We start from the raw sequence: 24,048 nt of genomic DNA on the forward strand, positions 1-24,048 counted from the left end.
ATAGAGAGCGATGATAACCTGTCCCTTTGCACGACATATTCTAGATATTTCAGATAGATGCTAACTATTAACACCTACATGTGTGCTAACAACTCATAAAATAAATTACTAAGTATTCACATTAATACCCAATCATTATTTGGATACTGGCTTCTCCTAAGCAGTCATCGATGACTCCAAGTCCAATCAGCAGTTTATGTCATATTTGGTTATGTTTATATTGTAAAATCAAAATGTATAACATGTTACATAATATTCTACGTTGATAAATTTGTTGCACTCGTGCACCTTGCACTGATTCATTGTTTAACCACCGACACGGTAATTTAGCCTTCACGCCACCTGCTGATCAGGGACCAGATTCACGAAAGCACTTACGCAAGCACTTACGAACCTGTACATCTTTTCTCAATCTTTGGCGGCTTTGTTTCCAATTAATAAGCAGTTAATGAGCTCCGAAGCACCAGGAGGCTGTTTATAACAATAACAACAGTTGATTGGGAAGTTTTCATGCTTGTAAACTGTTTAATAAATGTAACCAAAGCCGTCAAAGATCGCGGAAAGACGTACACGTTCGTAAGTGCTTTCGTGAATCTGGCCCCAAGAGGCAAGCTAGTTTACGTCTGACTGAAGCCAGCTGTCTAGGCTGTTTACTAAGTTTACTTACTAAGTTTACTAAGCTAGTTTACTAAGCCGCCTCAGGCGCTGTGATGGGGGTTACATCAATAGCTCTTGGTGAATTGCCACGACAGCTCATTAAGAGTTGTGGTGTTAGGTAGTGTGTCTTGTAGCACTGTACTTTTATGCTGTGTTGTTGACAGTGTGCGGGTCATTGAGGTGAGTTTGGTGTTCATGCTTTTTACTTTATTTTGGCTTATAAATTACATATTCAAAGACAGTTGTATTACAGGTATTAAAATGACTTTGATTTTGTTTGATTACATTTAACTTTTGTTTGTAACCTTGGCTTTGACTTTACTCCTGTTCCCCATATTCACATTAAAGTTCGAATGTGGTTTTAATGTTTATTTATGGTGGGTAAAGCAAATCTTTTGCTGGGTGTAACCTCAGTACCTCACTTAACGTGATAATATATATATAGCTCATTGCAACTCGCAACACGTACTAGCCTAATTAATGAATCTGCACGTGTACACACCAGATATCTCGCGATTCGTGCCACAGGATCCATAGAAGTCCACCCACATCTAAGAAGTTCACTCACATCTAAGAAGTTCACTCACATCTAAGAAGCCCACTCACAGAAGAAGAGAAGTCCACTCACATCTAAGAAGTCCACTCACATCTAAGAAGTTCACTCACATCTAAGAACTCCACTCACAGAAGAAGAGAAGTCCACTCACATCTAAGAACTCCACTCACAGAAGAAGAGAAGTCCACTTACATCTAAGAACTCCACTCACAGAAGAAGAGAAGTCCACTTACATCTAAGAAGTCCACTCATAGAAGAAAAAGAGAAGTCCACTTACATCTAAGTAGCAAGCTAAGTGACCGCACATTTACTGTATCATCTCCATAAATCAACGCCGAATTTATTGAGAGTTTTGTTGTAAAGTTTCATGTATCAAATTTAAATTCAGTAGATTTTCCTATTGACTCTCACATTCATATCCAACCATTTATTCAATCATTATCGGAGCTAAAGGTACTATGTTCGGAATGTGTAGAATGTGGGTTATTCTAACCACATTTTATTTTGTTATTTTTGTACAATTGGAACTGTAAAGGACATTTTGAAAACTAAAATAAATTTATAATATAAATATAAACATTGTTTATCTGTAAAAAAAGAGTATTTGTTTCATATATAAAATTCATAACATATTCTTTGCATATCTTGATGGGAGAATAAATTGAGAACTCACACTCTAAAGACAAAAATTATTATTATTAATTTTTGTATTATTGTGTTCATGAAATATTTGGTTAAATATTCGTTCATTTGGGGAACCGGTCGGCCGAGCGGACAGCACGCTGGACTTGTGATCCTGTGGTCCTGGGTTCGATCCCAGGCGCCGGCGAGAAATAATGGGCAGAGTTTCTTTCACCCTATGCCCCTGTTACCTAGCAGTAAAATAGGTACCTGGGTGTTAGTCAGCTGTCACGGGCTGCTTCCTGGAGGGTGGAGGCCTGGTCGAGGACCGGGCCGCGGGGACACTGAAAAAGCCCCGAAATCATCTCAAGATAACCCCAAGATATGGTTACTTGGCCTGGAGGTCGTTCTCAGGGTATAAAGTGATTAGGACCAGACACCAGACCCCCCCCCCCTCTCACTCCACCTGGTTAGTTATCTTAGATATTTATAATGGTCTGAAAGCCCATTACGGCTCCAACAGCCCTGGAAACACAAACCGAAACTGTCTCTATTTTCCGCCTGTTACAACTTGTAATAAAGTTGTTGCATCTTGGCTTAACGTGTTTATGACGTATTAGAACGTTGTTACAACTTGTTATATTGGTTGTTATAACTGGTTAGGAGGTGTTGAAACTTGTTCGAACGTTGTACCAACGTCGTAGTTTCGGTGTGTCTGGCGGGAACAGACTGGTTGTAAAGAGGTTAAATGATATTAATAATCAGGGAATCATAGCAAGCTGTCCTTTACTGCCCCGATCACAGGCTAACTAACTTAGTTAGTTATAACTAAGTTAGTTATAACTTAGTTATAACTAAGTTAGTTATAACTTAGTTATAACTTAGGCTAACTAACTCACCAGACAAACTAACTTCAGGTCCTTGAATTTTGGTAGACTTATCCAATGTTATCAACGAAATTAAGTCGTTGAAAATTTTGGATGCCTTCCCAAGTTTTCATATAGAATTTTCTGCTTCACATGCATTGTCTGTACCACAGAGGAGATGTGTGTCGTATGTTTGCTTCTTAGACCTTCAACATAATGTAGCCTCTACGCTTATCCTCTCTACAACTCCCTCCTACAACAATAATACAACACAAGAGGTGTTGTATTATTGTAAAAGTAAAAGATTAAGGCGTCATTTTGACAACACAAACGGTGGAGTGAACATGCGACATCTCCAATAATTCAAACATCATGCAAATTAATGGCTAATCAAATAGAAGGATTTACATTAATTTCCAGCATTAATTTACAAAGTTTTACAAACAACTCCCTCAAGAATAACCCATCAAACAGGAAGTGCCACATTTGACTACCAGAACGACGTTCCCTGTACACAAACAGAACAATTTTGTCGACCATTTCACCCGAAATACGACAAATTACGGAACTCATTTTGTCCACAGGATAGCCAAGAAAAGATGCAGTCAAAACAGCAATTCAACTGTTAAGTATACATAGTGGCTTAGCGTCCTCTTATAATTATTTACGTTCTTAGACAAATTAAACTCTTTATAGACGGATATCTAACCTACAATGATTTCCAATATATTTAAAGTATATGCACGTGTACCGTCACTTCTTTAAGTAACTGTAAACCAAAAAGTGCAAATCAAGGATTTGTTATCCAAGCGATTAACAAATAACGTAAAATAATGAAAATAATGATAATAATAATAATAATAAAATAATAATGAATCAACTTATTCACATATATTTCTGAAATATGTGGTCGATGACATTTACAAAATTTTCACTTTTTAAAAATTCCTAAATACAAAAATGAATCTGCAGTTTTAATTTCGGTGTATATGAAACACGATATTCTCTCACAGGCGTAAATACAATTATTACACTACTTGGTAATTAGCATTAATCGTATTCATATTTTGGTCAAACACGAGTTTACGAGCATTGTATTACCTCTTTCGCTGTTTTATATGACGGTAAATAAGCCCCACATATATGCAACCCTGGCTGGGATTACTGGGCGACACTATGAATGTATTAAGATTTTTTTATAATGCCTACGTAACCCCTTCCCTTCTCTCTCTCTCTCTCTCTCTCTCTCTCTCTCTCTCTCTCTCTCTCTCTCTCGTATGTTCATTCCTTATCTTATTCCCTTAATATCTTCCTGTCCTCTATCTCGTTTCCATCCCCCCTTTCATCTCTCGTTCTTCGCCTCCCAATCCTCATTTCCAATCCTCGCCACCCATCCCTAATCCCCTTCCCTCACCCAATCCCCCTTACATCTAGGCATCCGTCGCCATCCCATCACCGGCTGGCTAATGTGTGGAAACAAAGGTATACCTAATGTGACTGACCAGCGCGTTCAGTCTGTTACCTCCGTTCAGTTGGTTTACCCAGCTCAGTATAGTCCATCAAGTTTACTTTTCTCAATTGTATTCAATATTGTCTGGTAAGGAGAGCGAACACCACCACAATCATCACCTCTCACCAACACCAGAGCTAAAATCACTACCACCACCTCATTCATTAGGACTACCACCATCGCCACCACCCGTACTGCCACCCTCACCACCACCATTAGTGGCTACCACCATCACAACCACCACCATTGTCATTATCACCACCACCAAAGCCAAGAACAACACCTGCTTTTGGAGGAATTTACTCACCCATAACCTGACATGCAAATCTCTGTCGTTGAAAAGTCCCTCGCGATAATGGCATCAGTAACTTCCTTCTAGCCAAACTTGGGAGATTAAAACATCCTAAACGAGCATAAACTGGATTTTTAGATTCTCGCAACAAGTTTTCCAGGAATGCCTTTGCTTGTTGGGCATCATCTTACTCCTAGGAGTTTTTCTCTTATTTAGCTGTTCTCCTAGGAGAGCTGAGGGGACACACACACACACACACACACACACACACGGTCCTGTCCTGGCTGGGGAAGGTGGGACTGTTACATGGGGAGCTGTGATGATGCATTTTGTAGCTGTATGTGTTTGCTGAGTGTGTGTATGTGTGTGTGTGTGTATGTGTGTGTGTACTCACCTAGTTGTGCTTGCGGGGGTTGAGCTCTGGCTCTTTGGTCCCGCCTCTCAACTGTCAATCAATTGAGGTACAGGTTCCTGAGCCTATTGGGCTCTATCATATCTACACTTGAAGCTGTGTATGGAGTCAGCCTCCACCATATCACTTCCTAGTGCATTCCATTTGTCAACTACTCTGTTACTAAAAACGTTCTTTCTAATGTTTCTGTGGCTTATTTGGGCACTAAGTTTCCACCTGTGTCCCCTCGTGCGTGTGCCACTAGGTAACAGGGGGCATCAGGGTGAAAAAAACTCTGCCCATTTTGTTTCTGCCATTACCGGGGATCGAATCCGGAGCCGAGGATTACGAGTACAGAGCGCTGTTCACTCAGCAATCAGGGCCCTCTTCCTGTGTGTTTGGTGTGGTGTGGTGTGTGTGTGTGTACTCACCTAGTTGTACTCACCTAATTGTGTCTGCAGAATCGAGCATTGACTCCTGGATCCCGCCTTTCGAGCACCGGTTGTTTACAGCAATGACACCGGTCACACACACTCCGGTGTGTGTGTGTGTGTGTGTGTGTGTGTGTGTGTGTGTGTGTGTTTGTGTGTGTGGTGTGTGTGTGTGTGTGTGTGTGTGTGTGTGTGTGTGTGTGGTGTGTGTGTGTGTGTGTGTGTGTGTGTGTGTGTGTGTGTGTGTGTGTGTGTGTGTGTGTGTGTGTGTGTCTGCCAGTGTTCCCGAGCGAGCCAGTCTAAGTACTATGTGTTCCCAATTAGCGATTAACCGAAATATGTTCCCGGATTGGATTTATGCTCACGTTGCCTCGCTCTGAGGCTTAAAATAACTGCTCAAAAAACACTGATGTATACATTCCCCCCCCCCCCCCCCGCCCCCCAAGGGTGTTTTTCACATTCAAGCGTCCGTTCAGCGCTCAATACTAACATATTGGGATCAAAATCTATAAATGGTTGGGTTTTCAGTTGTTAGGGAGAGATGAGGCGGTCACCCAACCACTTACTGGCCATTGGGTGTGTTGAACAGCTCTTCACATCAACTGTGGACAAGTTTGCCGTTGACGTCCCAGTACCGGGATTGTTGACGTCCCAACACCGGGATTGTTGACGTCTTAACACCGGGATTGTTGACGTCCCAACACCGGGATTGTTGACGTCCCAACACCGGGATTGTTGACGTCCCAACACCGGGATTGTTGACGTCTTAACACCGGGATTGTTGACGTCCCAACACCGGGATTGTTGACGTCCCAACACCGGGATTGTTGACGTCTTAACACCGGGATTGTTGACGTCCCAACACCGGGATTGTTGACGTCTTAACACCGGGATTGTTGACGTCCCAACACCGTTTCTGTTGACATCCCTACACCGTTGCTACTGTCATTCCTATATCTTTTTTCCCATATATGAACGGCTTATTTTATATCGCGCTAGTTCACAAAAACTATATTAATTTGTTCACAGTTTCAAATAGTATCTTGCGAGTTCTTCGCCTTGTTTTCTATTCTGTTTTTTTTTGTGTGTTTTTATATTTTGCTGTTTGTCCCTGCAGGATCGAGCTGTTAGCTCTTGGGCTCCGCCTTTCTAACCGGCGGTTGTTTAATGCATTGACTCCCGACCTATTTTCCCTCTAGTATATATATTATATATATCTTCTCTCTCATACACACATACCCAGGAAGCAGCCCATATCTGCTAACTAACTCCCAGGTACATATTTATGGCAAGGCAAACAGAGGCATCAGGTGAAAGAAAATCTGTTGATGTGTTGCTACCTCAACCGGGAACTCAACCCGGGCTCTTTGCACTACGACTGTATATGAGTACTCACTTAATTGTGCATGCAGGGATTGAGCTTCGGCTCTTTGGTCCCGCTTCTCAACCGTTAATGAACTTGGTTACATGAATAAATTTACAAGCGCCGTGATGAGGGTTCGAACTTACGTCCAGGATCATCCCAGACGCGCCTTAATCGACTGCGCCACGACATGGTATAAGAATTGCAACCGGGATTTGATATATCACGCTACTGTGATTTCTGTGTGAACCGATTTACATATTTCTGAATCTATTGGGCTCTATCATATCTACATTTGAAACTGTGTATGGAGTCAGCCTCCACCACATCATTTCCTAATGAATTCAATTTGTTAACAACTGTCACACTTAAGAGATTATTTCTTGATTCTCTGTTGGTCATTTGGGCACTAATTTTCGTCCTGTGTTGCCTTGTTCGTGTACCACCTGTCTTTATCTACCCTGTCAATTCCTCTGATAATTTTGTAAGTGGAAATACTGTCTCCCCCTGACTCTTCTCTCTTCCAATGACGTGAAGTTTAATTCCATGATTCTTTTTTGGATACTGGAATTAGTTTCCATAAAAAGTGGCCAGTCTGGTGGCATACCTTTTAAAGTTCTCTAACTTCTCCTTGTGTTTGACAAGATATGTTCAGTATATACAATATATATATATATATATATATATATATATATATATATATATATATATATATGCTCAGCATATGGAGCCGCATATACTATATTAAATCACATATGGATTTAACATATGTGGTGTATAAGGTTGTGAGTAATTCCTTACACAAGTTTCTACAAGCAGTTAATTTTAAGAGTTTCGGGAACTTCTGAGCTCTTAAACTGTTATAAACATAGCCATCATGATTAAGTAAAGATGTATAGGCTTCGTGTGACACGTATAGACACTTTTCGTGGTACAAAGACGTATGCAAGAGGGACATGAAAGAGCCATGGACGTCGATCTTGCTACATGAGAGACTCTGGCTGCAGACCGTTCAGCCTGGCGGCAGTCTGTTCAAAGAGGACTCTCCAAGTTCGAGGAGTCACTCGCCAAGGAATCGGAGGCAAAGAGACAGAGAAGGAAAGCCGGCCGGTAGCCAGGAAGACAGATCAGAATCAGACTTCGTTTGTGCTCGGTGTGGGATGGACTGCCACTCTCGGATTGGCCTCATCAGTCACACCAGACGCTGCTCCAGGATTGACAACCAGGGCGCAACTCCATAGTCTCCCGAGACTGAAGGATGCCTACTACCACTATAGACTTCTTAAGGGGTTGTGTAAATCCTTGATGAATAGTGACCCTTGCGTGTCGTTCACGTAACTATTCGATCTTTTCACTTCATGTAAAAAAAACAAATGACTTTCATGTTTATCATCCGAAATCCATAGAAAAATACACCAAAAAGCGTCCAATCCAATTACCGCAACAACATGATCTCTAAAATTGGCAGTAAAATGTCAAATCAATTAGAGCGAAGTTCGTAAACCCCTGAAAGCATTTAACTGGCAATCATTCTGCTGTCACTTGAGATCAGACACGAACACACAAATTGGTTTACAAACACCACACATATTTTGTTTCATTGTATTCCCCTATATATATAATATCAGGTGAATGAGGCATTAAGAGGGACGTGGAACACCCATGAGAGTCAAGCCCAAAACAGTCATGTGGGAACATTTTGTGCTTAAAATAGTTATTTGTCAGGAAAAGGCGTTATGCAAGTGTAGCGATTTAGCACTTTGATCATCTATAAGAATAAGGATCCTGGTTAGGACGGAGGAAAGGTCATGGTGCACAACCACTTCCAACTAGCGGTATCAAACATCAACCTGCGTGAAACGAGGCCGACGTACCAATCAGTCTTTGATTGACAGCCACCGCGTAGTGTGACACACGAGGAGGTCTGAGAGGCGGCGGCAGGTGCTCCCAGTTGGCGCTAATTGGTGGCGGTGTTGTTGATGTTTGCAGCGGTAGTCGGTACAGCCACTCAGGTAATGTTTATGGGCGGAGAGCGGCGGTGAAGGGGCTCTCTCTCTCTCTCTCTCTCTCCAGGTGAGAAAGCTGTGCCTCGGGGAGTGAGAAAACCCAACCACTTTGGGCTGGACGGTAGAACGACGGTCTCGCTTCGTGCAGGTCAGCGTTCAATCCCCAGCCGTCTAAGAGGTTGGACACCATTCCTTCCCTCCAGTTCCATCCCAAATTCTTGTCCTCACCCCCATCCAAGTGCTATATATTCGTAATTTTCTTGGCGCTTTCCCCCTGATAGTTCCCTTCCCTTCGGGGAGTGTGCTGGTGCTGGTGTCGAGGACTCCTTGCACCTTCAACAACCTGAGGCGTCCTGTGAATTGGAATTAATATATTTATCAGTGTGCTGAGATATACTTACGTATGCACGCACGCACACAGACGTGGGCACTCTCTACAACACACACACGCACGCACGCACACACTCACACACTCACACATACACACAGTTGATTGATTGTTGAGAGGCGGGACCAAAGAGCCAGAGCTCAACCCCCGCAAGCACAAATAGGTGAGTACAAATAGGTGAGTACACACACACACAGAGTCACACCCACTCCCACACCCCCTCTTTACACACACACACACACACACACACACACACACACACACACACACACACACACACACACACACACACACATTGCTATTAGAAAGATAGCACACATAGATATTAGAAAGAACTTTTTTAGTGTCAGAGTGGTTGACAAATGGAATGCATTAGGAAGTGATGTGGTGGAGGCTGACTCCATACACAGTTTCAAGTGTAGATATGACAGAGCCCGATTGGCTCATGAATCTGTACACCTGTTGATTGACGGTTGAGAGGCGGGACCAAAGAGCCAGAGCTCAACCCCCGCAAACACAACTAGGTGAGTACAACTAGGTGAGTACACACACACACACACGTGAGCACGGTATGTTCTCCGAGTAATCACCTCAGCCCCTTTAACATTCTGCTCTTCCTCTCTTAGCTATTCACTGCCATCCAGCTTCTTACCGTCTCAAAGCCTCCTCTCATCCTGCCTATAGTCTATAAATGTCAACCTATGGTAAGCCTGGAGGCCATGCCTGATCAACCCTTCATCGCTATCTCTCTCCTTTATAATTCCTCATTTTGTCTCTGTATCCCACAGCCTTTCTTGCTTTAACAACCTTTTACTACCAAACAATAAATCACTGCACACAGCACTTAATCTGACAATCACTTGCAACCTACACCCGTAGAAACAGACTGAAGGGTTCTGATAATTCAGGGAACAAAGTGACCATAAAGAGCTTCAAGATGTGGCATGCCAATGATGACTGAGTTACAAACAAAGCTGAGGAAATAAAAGAAAGCACTAGTGAAAAAGAATCTGATAAAGATAAATGATATGATCTTGGCTAAAATATTTACAGAAAGATACTAAGTAATAACGAAAGAAAAGGGGAAAAAATACAAGGAGAACTACTACAAGGAAATCCTACTACTACTACTACAAAAAACAAGTGAAAGTTTCAGAAAATTGAAATTGGGATTACAAATGGATACACAGACTGCATCGCTGGAACTTTAGCAGGAGATATAAAAAGGAGAGTGATCTTTGTAATATACAACCTTCCAGCAGACAACAGAAGACCCAAACAAATATATGAAGACATCAACAAAGCTTCCATAGCGGAGATAAATGGGCAGAATTTCTTCATCCTGATCTTTCTTTTCAACTCGCAGTATATATAGGTACCTGGGAGTTAGCTGCTATGGGCTGCTTCCTAGGGATGTGTGCGCGTGTGTTAATATATATATATATATATATATATATATATATATATATATATATATATATATATATATATATATATATATATATATATATATATATATATATATATATAATGTAAGAGATATAATAGAGGAAGTAAGGAAATTTTCAGGGGAAAGCGCCAAGCCATTACGTCTATATAGCACCTGGAATAGGGTCAGGATAAGTATTTAGGATGGGACGGGGGGAAGGAATGGTACCCAACCACTTGGACGATCGGGAATTGAACGCCGACCGGCATGAAGCGAGACCGTCGCTCTACCGTCCGGCCCAAGTGGTTGGGCCCCGAAAAATAGATTGGTTAGAAAGGCGGTGCCCAGGAGCTGATAGCTCGATTCTGCAGACACAAATAGTAAACACTCTCTCTCTCTCTCTCTCTCTCTCTCTCTCTCTCTCTCTCTCTCTCTCTCTCTCTCTCTCTCTCTCTCTTCATCTGGACTATTATACTTCTACCTTCCCTCTCCAGCACTCGTCTTCTCTCTCTCTGCTATTTCCCCTTCTGATGTCATTTTCTCCTCTTTTTTCCCTCTCTACCCTCTCTCCTCCATTCTCCTAATCCTCTTCCTTTCATCGCTTCCATCTCACTCCCCTCTTTCTCCCGCGAGGACGATTAGTCTGGCCAACGTCTGCTTAAAATGGCAAGACCTGACATTATTATTCCTTTGCAAGCGATTTAAAATTTCCCTTACAGTGGTCCGTGAGTACTAGCGGTCAGCAGGGAGATGTTCCTCTGAATGTGCCTTATACTGCTCCATTTACCCTTGATGACTCAGTGTAAAGTGTAATGATGTACAGCCCATTTCTCTCTTATAGCAATTTTTCCATCATAAGTATCAGTATGGAAACTTATCTCAATGCGCCTTGGGTGGAATGCCTCTGTCTCAGTTGACCAGACCACACACACTAGAAGGTGAAGGGACGACGACGTTTCGGTCCGTCCTGGACCATCACGGTTGACTTGAGAATGGTACAGGACGGACCGAAACGTCGTCGTCCCTTTATCTTCTAGTGTGTGGTCAGGTCAACATTCTTCAGCCACGTTATTGTGACTCATCGCCTGCTTCAGGTTCCGTGGTAATAGGGGTGAAATTGAGCCTCCAGTTAGAATGCGCAACCGGTTACGTTGGCGTTCAATCCCAGTCCGTTAAAGTGATTGGGCACCATTCCGTCCCCCCATCCCATCCCAAATCCATATCCTGACCCCTTCCAAGTGCTATAAAGTCGTAATAGCTTGGCGCTCTCACCTGATAATTAAAAAAAATAGTCTTACAAAGGGAGAACAGAGTGCAACAACGGTGACTAATCGGTATACCCTGTTCAGGATACGAACTAAGATTCCCTGGCTGACGAGGCGAGTGTGTAAACCAGGGCTGCCTGCAGGGCAATAGCTAGAGAGAAGACCAGAGTGAGAAATACATATTAACACTTCCCGGACTTCCACGCCTGGCATGGTTGAATTATTTGCAGCACCTGTTCCCACCGTCTTTACATGCTTTGATCTCAACACATTGTACCTCACAGGAACACACGCATACAGGGCTGCAAGAGTATTAAAATATACGTAGCTCACGTTTTAAATTGGAAAGGTGCCTCTGTAAATGAATCACCTACACACTATACATGCAAATATCTGTAAAAAAATACCTAGGTGAAGCTACAATCTTAATAATATCTCTCTCTCTCTCTCTCTCTCTCTCTCTCTCTCTCTCTCTCTCTCTCTCTCTCTACATATATATATATATATATATATATATATATATATATATATATATATATATATATATATATATATATATATTGAAGCGAGTGCCAATTAATATGATGCCAATGAGAATTCCGTAACACATTTTGGAAATGTCATATCAGCTGGACCCAAGATTATTAGTTTTCTTTCTGTATTTTTATTATATAAAACATCATGCACTTGTGTGTGCAAAATTATGAAAAAATCTAGCTGTCGTATGTAAGCAGACTACCATCCCCGATGTGCCTGTTCCTTCCAACTGGAACTCTCCATCCAGAGATAAAGAGAGAGAGGGAGAGAGACAGAGAGAGAGAGAGAGATAGAGAGAAATAGACTTATTTCAGATATACAAATAACAACCAAAGTGAGACAGAGCTGCTCTTAACATGTGAAGGGGAGCTCATGTGACCCGACTAGAAGTCTAGTGGTCTTAAAGAACAGGCAACATACCTGCTGCTGCTCAAACCCCCTTGCTTCCCTCCTGCTGACCTAACTCCCACCTCCTCTCCTGCTGAGGCAATGCTCACCTCCTCCTGCTGACTCCTGCTAGTTTCCATGAGTGGTGCCATGGGCATTAGCAATTGGAGTTATGATTAGTACGAATCTCCAGCTAGACATATAATGCATAAACGCACGGAGTAAGGCAAATAGGATATATATATATATATATATATATATATATATATATATATATATATATATATATATATAAATATATATATATATATATATATATATATATATATATATATATATATATATATATATATATATAAGTTTTAGAAGATCGTCATCTAGTATTTATTCTCCTTCTGTTGTATCTTGCCCTTAACCGTTGCTCTTCTGTTGTATCCTGTTGGCTCAACGCTCGCCTCCTTCCTGTTGTCTCCTGTTGCGTGCTGAGTCCTACACCCCCCCCCCTTCCCAGAGAAAGACGGGAGCAACACACCATGTTTACCCTTACACCTCACAAACAACATAACACTTGACTCTTCCCCCAGTCCGTCATTACCCCGAGGGCCTGGGTAGATGACCCAGTATTATGAAGAGGAAGTGAAGCAGGTTAGCGAGGTGGGCTTTACAGGTAATTACAGGTGACGCACTTGTAATTACCTCCGCGTCCCTCGAGTGACTTCACTCACTCGCTCGCGCAGCTGAGTGCCTTGACCAATTACCGCCATAAAGAGCTGCGCTCCTTCGTTAAAACTCTGGGGATTTGTAGAGAATATTCTTAAGATAATGTTATTTTGTGGAGGCTTTTATATTTACAGTTTTCTTTGTTATTCTTCTGTTTCTATCTTGAGGCTTTTTTTATTAAGAGTTGTTTTCTTTTTCTTGTGTTTGTGTCTTGAGTTTAATCTGGGGTTTTGGTTGTTTCAGTTTACTGGTCTTCTCTGGGTCTTTTTCTCTTATCATTTATCACTCTGAGACTCATTTATCTTCCTATCATCATTCCTCACGCTTCAGACTAATCTTTCTCACCCATCATCATTCCTACAAAACTTCCACCACACTCTACCATCGCCACCACAATCACGTCAGTGCTACAACTACTTCTACACCACACCACAATTACTTCTACTACCATCTTGCAACCACCGCCACACAATCACTACTGCAGCGCCCACACAATCACTACCACAACACAGTCTCCACAACCACCACTATATAATTACACCCCACAACCACACAATCACCACCAATCCATCACACTAACACTAGCTGACCATCACCAAACATTCCCGACAACCAGCAACAAATAATAACCACCACACAATCACCACCCCCATCATCATACAATCACCACCACTGCCACCAACGCAACACTTGCCTCACTCCCCCACCACTTACATGGACAACCTGTTCATTATAAGAACACAAGTGGACATAAGTGGTGGCTGGAAACGTGAATTAATCAAACGGCAGGAAATACTCGTATCCTTTAAGTGTAGCGAGCAAGTTGCATGCAATGAAAGATGCTGCAGAAGTCACCTTTATCCACGACATCATTTGTAAATAATATACAGCACTCGATCATCAGGAAAGTGTAAAATAACAATTCATAAATAACATAAAAGAGCCAACACGGGGAAAACAAAATATTGTATACGTAATTTACAGGTAAACACAAATAAATGACATCCCACATTTATATTGTCTCACAAGCCAAGTCTTGTGAGACATATATTTACAGGAGACATGTATTTACATATATTTACATATATTCAGGGAGTTGTTCTTGTGAGTGAATAACTCCTCTTGTAGTGAGGTTGTGTTACAAATATTGTAAAAAAGAATTCATTTATGATTGTCACGCGTCTTTTAATTTATACTGTTTATTTAATTTATTTAATCCACCTCATGTATTTGCTAGATGGTGATACTTTGGTTAGAATGTATTAATCATTCCTTGTACATCGCCCCTAGACATAACAGTTATAACATTGGGTTATGATAATTGGATTGCCATTCGTGTCTGAAATTTACCATGAGTAAAATTACATTCCAGAGACTAATTACAATTTCTTAAAGAGCATGAATAACAGTTAGAATTTATCGCAGATGTAGACTGATCCAAGAAGACTAATATTGATTCAAAATAACCACAACACAAAATTGTATTGTAAAGTATTGTTATAAAATTACTGTATACTAAGGAATTTTCAATCACGAACATAATAGATTATGGGGGAAATTACTGAACATAGTCGAAAGAACAACGAAGAACGGGTAACGAGAACATTTATTGTTGAAATTATTGAACACTCGAAAGGCTTCAATTCATCTGTTGAACACCGAACTGGCCAACTGGTTCAGTTATCTGACAATCCGTTGACCGGCCGGATGCCCAAGCGAGACAATATAGACGTGATTACTGATTGTTCGCAGACTGCTTTGTCTCTGGTGATTGGTGGCGGTGGTGGTGGTGGTGATGGTGGTGGTGGTGATGGTGGCGGTGGTGGTGGTGGTGATGGTGGCGGTGTTGGTGATGGTGGTGGTGGTGGTGGTGGTGGCGGTGGTGGTGGTAGTGGTGGTGGTGGTGGTGATGGTGGCGGTGTTGGTGGTGGTGGTGGTGGTGGCGGTGGTGGTGGTAGTGGTGGTGGTGGTGGTGATGGTGGCGGTGTTGGTGATGGTGGTGGTGGTGGTGGTGGTGGTGGTGGTGGTGGTGGTGGTGGTGGTGGTAGTGGTGGTGGTGGTGGTGGTGATGGTGGCGGTGTTGGTGATGGTGGTGGTGGTGGTTGTGGTGGTGGTGGTGGTAGTGGTGGTGGTGGCGGTGGTGGTAGTGGTGGTGGTGGTGGTGGTGGTGGCGGTGTTGGTAGTGGTGGTGGTGGTGGTGGTGGTGGTGTTAGTGATGGTGGTGTTGGTAGTGGTGTTGGTAGTGGTGGTGTTGGTGGTGGTGTTGGGGGTAGTGGTGGTGATGGTGGCGATGGTGGTAGTGGTGGTGGTGGTGGTGGTGTTGGGGTGGTGGTGATTTGTGGCAGTTTTGGTGGGATTGTAGTTATGATGATTCTAGTGCTGCTAATGGTGAAAATCACTAAAGATGGTGATTGTAGTGGGTGAAGCTCTGAACGGTTGTGAAAGTGGATGTAAAATGTTACTTGAGATTGGAAAATTTATTAGACAACTTTCGGCTTGAGGGAATTTCTAATCCTTAGTTTCTTTTCTCCTTTATGCCTTACTCTTTACCCTTATGTTTACCCAATGTATTCCCATTGTTTACACCTGACCCCATTGTTCGCTCCATTTGTATTCACCTGACCGACTATTATTATAATAGGTCACTTTCTCCTCTCAAAAGTGATTATTAATTGAGTGTTACGCGTCGTGATGACATTGGAAAGTGCTAATGTGGGTTGAAATGTAATGAAAGGAATTGTGAAGTGCCTTAGACGATTGTGAAGAAATAAGCAACTTGTTTTGTAGTAGTTAGCTGTATATCCTCTGCTTATTACTCCATTGCCAGCAGTCTGTGGCGTCCACTCAAAGTCTGTACAGCAGACACAGGTATAATTCCCCCGTGGAATATCAGCTTATATTTGTTTATATAATCCAACTATAAAAATGGTATTAATTTCATCTGGTAGCAATAAGCCTCTTCACTTATGCTCAAGATCAACTGACTTGTTGCTATCTCATGTTGACCTCAATGTTCTCGCCTCATCACAACACTCTCATGTTCCCTCTAGACATATATACCCTAAGGTATATATAAACCTCTTACATTACATATACGACCCAGATGGGATTTTAGCACAAGCCGGACGATAAATATTGTTAAACCAGGGGGAAGCAAAACAAGAACTCCTCCTAGATTAGTTTCCTGATATATAGGCATTTGCTCTGTTGTTTCGGCGGTGTGGATGCGTGTGGGTTGTGGGTGTGGGAGTTGGTGTGGGTTGTGGGTTGTGGGTGTGGGAGTTGGTGTGGGTTGTGGGTTGTGGGTTGTGGGTGTGGGAGTTGGTGTGGGTTGTGGGTTGTGGGTGTGGGAGTTGGTGTGGGTTGTGGGTGTGGGAGTTGGTGTGGGTTGTGGGTTGTGGGTTGTGGGTGTGGGAGTTGGTGTGGGTTGTGGGTTGTGGGTTGTGGGTGTGGGAGTTGGTGTGGGTTGTGGGTTTGGGAGTTGGTGTGGGTTGTGGGTGTGGGAGTTGGTGTGGGTTGTGGGTTGTGGGTTTGGTATGAGAATGAAGTGAGTATAAAACATGAAGCAGCTCGAGCCCTGCTATATTTCCAGCATTTTACTCATGTCGTCTTTTACATTCACTTGCTCTTTTTATTATCTTTAAGCAATAAACGTAAAAAGTAACTTTGGGAGTATGCAGGAGAACGCTGTCCACTTAGCCAGTTTGCATATCATTATCACAGTTTGTTAGTTTTGAAGTCATATTACGTAACTCTAGCACGCACGCACGCACACACACACGCATATGCACAAACGCACACAAGAGTATTTATCAGTGTTTAAAGGGGCCGCGTTGCCAACGTGACAAATCGGCCAATCAGAACGAGGATTGTCCCTCGTGATGGCTCCAACATGGACGGTATAAATACAGACCATGGAAGTAGTCCTGGAGAGCCAAAAGGATCTAAAACCCGTAACGGCAGGAACACCTCATAGAGACATTACACACCTCTTACACACCCTATATTAAACAGTTCATCTCTTGGGTTAGTTTGGCTTATCAAGTAACTATGACGTAGATACATGATTGTCTTATGTGTTAGGCCCTATACTCCCTGGAGCTGGTGTAGGTGATGGCCGATCTTGGGGAAAACGGCGTTAATGGTTTCCAAGAAGACTAATTGGTGGCCGAGATGATTTGCTCGAATATTAATTACAATTAGTCAAGTGTTGAACTAGAAATACCCCAAATTAGTCAACTCATACAGTAGAAACCACTGGAAATATTAAGAATGTTGTTGAGTATAGAGTGTGACTACCTGTGAGACGCTCATATGTTATGGTAAACTGAACCAGTCCAGTAATTTCTCACGAAAATTATAATTTCAAGTGAAAGGAGAAATTAAGATGCAAAACGTAAATTACTTCAATTAACTACTACTAATGAGAAATAGTAACAGTGGTAGTTAGGTTAGCCATGATGGCTGTAATTGTCTGTAGTTTTGGGGGAATAGTTCCGAGGCAATAAATACTGGCGATCACAAAAAGCAGTTTGCAAGTATTTAGTAAAAGTGAAAGTCTACGGACTTCACTGGCCAGGTTTCACTATCTTTTTGCCTCAACCGTGCGACACCGTCGGAGGGGGCTGAAAATAAGTTGTAAGGATACCTATGTCTAATAAGAGGTCGTTTGCGACATCTTAAATTGATGGGTTACTCTGATCATCACTACTTAGTGGTTTGACAGTCTATAATAGCTTGCAGAATAGTATCCAATCTATGGGAACCCACTGCAGTCAGATATTTGGGGAACCGACATTGCCTCTGAAAAGTATCATTTATTCGTGAAGTTTGTATCAGGTATCAGGCATCAGGAGGGTATCAGCTCAGCGGGAGGATGGGATCAGTTTCTCTTTTTGATGTGCATTACTGAGATAATCGTAGATTACTTAAATCCAGCGTTTAAAGGGATTAATTGAAAATTAAATGAAATTAATTGAGTCGAAAGTGGAACATGGCAGCAGGGTGGTTATTTATAAGTAAATAAGGAGTGTAACAAGTGCCAGTGAAAGATAATAGTATATATATTTTTTATGTATATGAATATCTGCACTGTTATTGATTGTTAAGTAGTTGTAACAAACTTTGGGAGGCGTGCGACAGTTTCTGAAGTGTCGTGACACTTATTGTACGATGTTGTTAAGTGACTATAGTGACTATACTCACGTATAGTCTATATGTCCTGACCTCAGTGGTTTGGAAGATCTCAGAATTATTGCTGAATGTTCTTATGTATATCTGCTTTTTTGCTTAATGTATTATATTGTGAATATTTTATATACATTACTTAATTGTTGTAATATCCCCAATTTGTATAATTTTACTAACTGCTACTACTTTAAGTAAAAAAAAAGAGTTTCAAGTCACCTAGTTTCTGCCATATTTTCTAGAGGCATGAGAGAGCTAAGGCACACTTAGAAGATTTAATTAGCGTTAAGTAAATGGTTTGTCATTGTGAGATGGTGTGGAGACGCCCGAGCGACAGCCACGTCTGAGGAAGTTAGTGAGCTTACTTATCACTACTTAGAAATAAGTGTTTACAGCGGTGTGAGGTCTACTGGCACTTTATGGTCCGTCTATGGTCCGCCTATGGTCCGCCTTGCTGTACGTGTTGTGTTATAATTTACTTATTTCTATGTTCGAATTTTCTTTGCGACATTCACACACACACACACACACACACACACACACACACACACACACACACACACACACACACAAACACACACAGTGTCAGAGTGGTTGACAAATGGAATGCATTCGTCAGTGATGTGGTGGAGGCTGACTCCATACACAGTTTTAAATGTAGATATGATAGAGCCCAGTAGGCTCAGGAACCTGTACATCTGTTGATTGACGGTTGAGAGGCGGGACCCAAGAGCCAGAGCTCAACCCCCGCAAGCACAGCTAGGTGAGTACACACACACACACACACACACACACACACACACACACACACACACCCCTGGAGTGTTTCCATGTTAGGAGATACTGCCGTTCAAGCAATCCTTGTCCATGTTCCGTTTCGAGTTATTGCTTCCTGTTGCGTAGTCTGCTGTCTTGCTGTTAGTTATTGCATCTCCTGTTATTTCGCCCGTTACCTCCCTCTCACGACTCACTAACGGTGGCACTGAGGGCCGTACGTCACTGTCTGACACCGTTAGTGCCTGTGATAATCTAGTTAGGTTCGAGTGTCAATAACAGCTGACTGCATCGTAGCCAGAGATATTGGTTTGTGTTGTCTAGGAGTGTTTATACCGCGCACTGATCCTCTGTTTGTTGTACTGGTGGTTGTGGTGGTGGTAGTGGTGGTGGTTGTGGTGGTGGTGGTGGTGGTAGTGGTGGTGGTGGTGGTGGTGGTGGTGGTGGTGGTGGTGATGGTGGTGGTGATGGTAGTGGTGGTGGTGGTGGTGGTGGTGGCGATGGTGGTGGTGGTAGTGGTGGTGATGGCGATGGTGGTGGTGGTAGTGGTGGTGGTGGTGGTAGTGGTGGTGGTGGTGGTGGTAGTGGTGGCGATGGTGGTGGAAGTGTTCGTGTTGTTGTAGAGGTGGTGATGGCAGTGGGTGTAGAGGTGTTGTGGTAGTACTCACCTAGTTGAACTCACCTAATTATGCTTGCAGTTGGGGGGCTTGAGCTTCGGCTCTTTGGTCCCGCCTCTCTGCTGTTAATTACCTGGTATACTGGTTCTTGAGCCTACTGGGCTCTATCATATCAACATTTGAAACTGTGTATTGAATCTTCCTCCACCACATCACTGACGAATGCATTCCATTTGTTTACTACTCTGACACTGAACAATTCTTTCTCGTGTCACTGTGGTTTATTTTGGATACTAAGTTTACACCTGTGTTCCCGTGTTCGTGTTCCACCCGTGCTAAATAGTTCATTTTTGTCCACCCCTGTCAATTCCTCTGAGAATTTTGTAAGTGGTGATCATGTCTTCCCAAACTCTTCTGTCTTCTCATCCCCCTGAATCTTCTGTAACTTTGTCTTGTGTTTAACTAGGTATGGACTTCAGGCTAGAGCTGCATACTTCAAGATTGGTCTGACATAAGTGGTATACAATGTTTTGAATGATTCCTTGCACAAGTTTCTAAAAGCTGTTGGTATGTTGGCCAATCTAGCATATGCTAAATTGTAGTGTAGTGGGTAGTGTGATAGTGTTGTAGAGGAAGTGGTGGTGGTGGTAGTGGTGGTGGTGGTAGTGGTGATGGCAGTGGTGACTGTGGTAGTAGTTACAGACGTAGTAGTGATGTTCGTGGTTAATCACAAAGAACCATGTGTTCTAAGCGTAATAATCTGAGTTCAAGTTACACGGATATATTCAAAACACCTTCCCACCGGATTCATAAGCGTTTGTGTACAAATCCGCACCTACTACATCAGCTGACAAATGATTTCCATCCTGTCCAACATCCTTTCCAATTCCCGTCCAACATTTGTATAGACATTTATTCCCATGAGTTTCATTCAATTATTTTGCCTTGTTGAGCCCGCCAGCCTCTGCCAGCATGTCTGATAGTTCCGGCTGTTCCAGAATATTGAATTTCTGAAATATCATAGACTATTTTTCATGAGGTCTCCCTCTTGTCTATTTTCCTTCCAGGAAAACAAATTGTTTTAAGTTTTTCTTCATAGAGTTTTTTTCTGATAATGATATTAGTTTAGTTTCCTTTTCTGTATTCTCTAAAGCTCATATTTTTTTCGGGGGTAATTAGTAGTCTGAAAATATACACTGTATTCCAGGCGAGGTCTGACCAACGCATCATAAAGAACCAGTTGGATATATGATCAATATATATCTATAATATAGGATGTATATTTGTCTGTCTTATAGGAAGTAGGAGGCCAGACGGTTTGGGATAACTTAAACTTTGAGGCTTTAATCTTGTTTTTTTATGGAAAGGGCCATTGTAGGGGTGTGGTTGACCCCTCATGCCCTAACCCCCATCTTCCCCCCCTTGAAGTGTGGTTGATCCCTGTACACCCTTCATGCACAGGATATGAAATGTGTTACTCAAATTCAATATACGTTAGCATGCAGGCGACAAGTCACAATAACGTGGCTAAAGTATGTTGACCAGACCACACACTAGAAGGTGAAGGGACGACGACGTTTCGGTCCGTCCTGGACCATTCTCAAGTCGATTCAACTGACTTGAGAATGGTCCAGGACGGACCGAAACGTCGTCGTCCTGGACCATTTCAACTTCTAGTGTGTGGTCTGGTCAACAGACGTTAGCATATTAAATATTAGTATATTCAAATATTGACATGCGAAACAAACAAGAGATGAGACATCTGCATTCTGGGTGCAACCTTTAGGTTACAGTGATGTAGATGATGTGCAGTGAAAATGTTAACGATAATGGAAATATATGGGAAAAAAATTACGTGGGTGACAATGGGGAGGGTATATGAGGAGATCTGCATGTTGTGAAGAGGTTTATACAATGACCAAGACAGTGGCTTGAAAATGGTTGCAGTGATTTGGCGAGACGGGGAAGGTGTCTGGGGGGATGATGGGGGAGAGTTTTGTGCTTGAAAGAGATCGAGTGGGTGAAGAACGCGAGGGTGTATCTGGGGGAGAGAGGGAGGTTGTCTGTCGGGGGAGATGGGGAGGATGTGTCCCACCAAACACACACCGAAACTACGACGTTGGTACAACGTTCGAACAAGTTTTAACACTTCCTAACCAGTTATAACAACAAATATAGCAAGTTGTAACAACGTTCTAATACGTCATAAACACGTTAAGCCAAGATGTAACAACTTTATTACAAGTTGTAACAAGCGTAAAATAGAAACAGTTTATGTTTGTGTTTCCAGGGGTATGTGTGTGTGGTGGAAGACCTGTGAGGGGTGAGTGGTACCCGGGCACCGCCGGATACCCCATTAAGTATTTCCAAATATAAATCCCAACATTGTGTTGATCTGGTTGTTGTCAGCGAGATATAGATTTGTGTGTGTTTAAGATTACCACGAGATGACCTCTCCAGGATCCTCCTCTTCGTTTCCTGATGTTTCAAAGTGAATTTTCTATCACTTTGTCTACATTATAACTCATCTTCCAAGTCGCAAACCTCTGTGCAAGCCTTTATATATTGTCTTGGATTCTTTGCCCCTCTGCCTCAAATGTCATATTTTTTCCCAATATTTTATCATGTGCCAATTTCAGGAACTGTTATGTTAGATAAGCTTCTAGATTATTTCTGGCGCTGCGAGGAGGATGAAATCGATTACCACCCAACTGTGGAACACCCAACTAATTCCGTTCATTCAGTTCCACGATCCACAAAGCCCCCCGCTCGTTACGTTAATGCAGTCAGATGATTTGCCATTTATTGATTTTCCACTTGTCAACAAGTTAAACACCTGAGTGTCAACACCCGCGCAACACAACAGTAACACAATGCAAATACTGTGGACAATATTGCGCTTCCTCTCTCCTGTGTTGTTGCTGTGATTGTGACATGCAGGAGCCGCCCATTCACCTCCATGTTGCACTTATTGAACCCCGCCCGTCACCCACCCACTCCACAATATCCACTTTCCTGCTTGCAGAAAACTAAACAACGTTTGCTCGCCCGTAAACATTTGCTCGCCCGTAAACGTTTGCTCGCCGGTAAACATTTCCTCGCCCGTAAACGTTAGAGTCTGCGAGGCTCTGGCGGAGATGATCAATGCCAGCCTGTGAACACGAACCGCCGGGGAAATCAGGAATGTTCATTTGGAAAACAGGAAAACTCACTTAAAGTGATAGGAAACGGAAAGAGAGTCACACTCGATTAGAGTACACTCCAGATCCTGTTTTATGGGTGAAGAATGGGGGGGAAACACCCATGAAACAACGCCATTTGACGCACCAGATTTAACGAGGTAGTGTGTATAATTTTGGCCGCTGTTCGGAGGCTCAAAATAACTGTGCGATGATGAATGATAATGATTAGTAATTGTCATGTGTTGATATTTCCTGCTTAAAGGGTCAGATGATCATGCTATCCACCTGCATGATTGCTTACAGATAGTTCTGTTGTTCTTATAAGCTATTGTTAGCTATTTAAGAGATACTTTATGCAACAATGTCTAGAATAGCTGCAAGTTTGTTGAAGACTGTTGCAGTAAAGGTGAGACTAAGAGAATAACAAGTATGGTACGAGGTGATTCGGCTCAGTAATGACTTTAGATCATGCTAGAGACACGTGGATCACAGCCAACACTTTCACACAAGTGGCTAGGGCAAGGTTAGGTAATTAGCAGGAGGAAACACTAAGCCGTTACGACTATTTTATGCTAGTGATACATACAAGTGGCTTGTGATACATACAAGTGGCTTGTGATACATACAAGTGGCTTGTGATACATACAAGTGGCTTGTGATACATACAAGTGGCTTGTGATACATACAAGTGGCTTGTGATACATACAAGTGGCTTGTGATACATACAAGTGGCTTGTGATACATACAAGTGGCTTGTGATACATACAAGTGGCTTGTGATACATACAAGTGGCTTGTGATACATACAAGTGGCCTGGGGGTTCAACTGAGACTGTCACCACTTGTACACACTCTTCACCTGCCACTGTT

The sequence above is a fragment of the Procambarus clarkii genome, chromosome 94 (assembly GCF_040958095.1).
Source record: "Procambarus clarkii isolate CNS0578487 chromosome 94, FALCON_Pclarkii_2.0, whole genome shotgun sequence".
Taxonomy (NCBI): domain Eukaryota; kingdom Metazoa; phylum Arthropoda; class Malacostraca; order Decapoda; family Cambaridae; genus Procambarus; species Procambarus clarkii.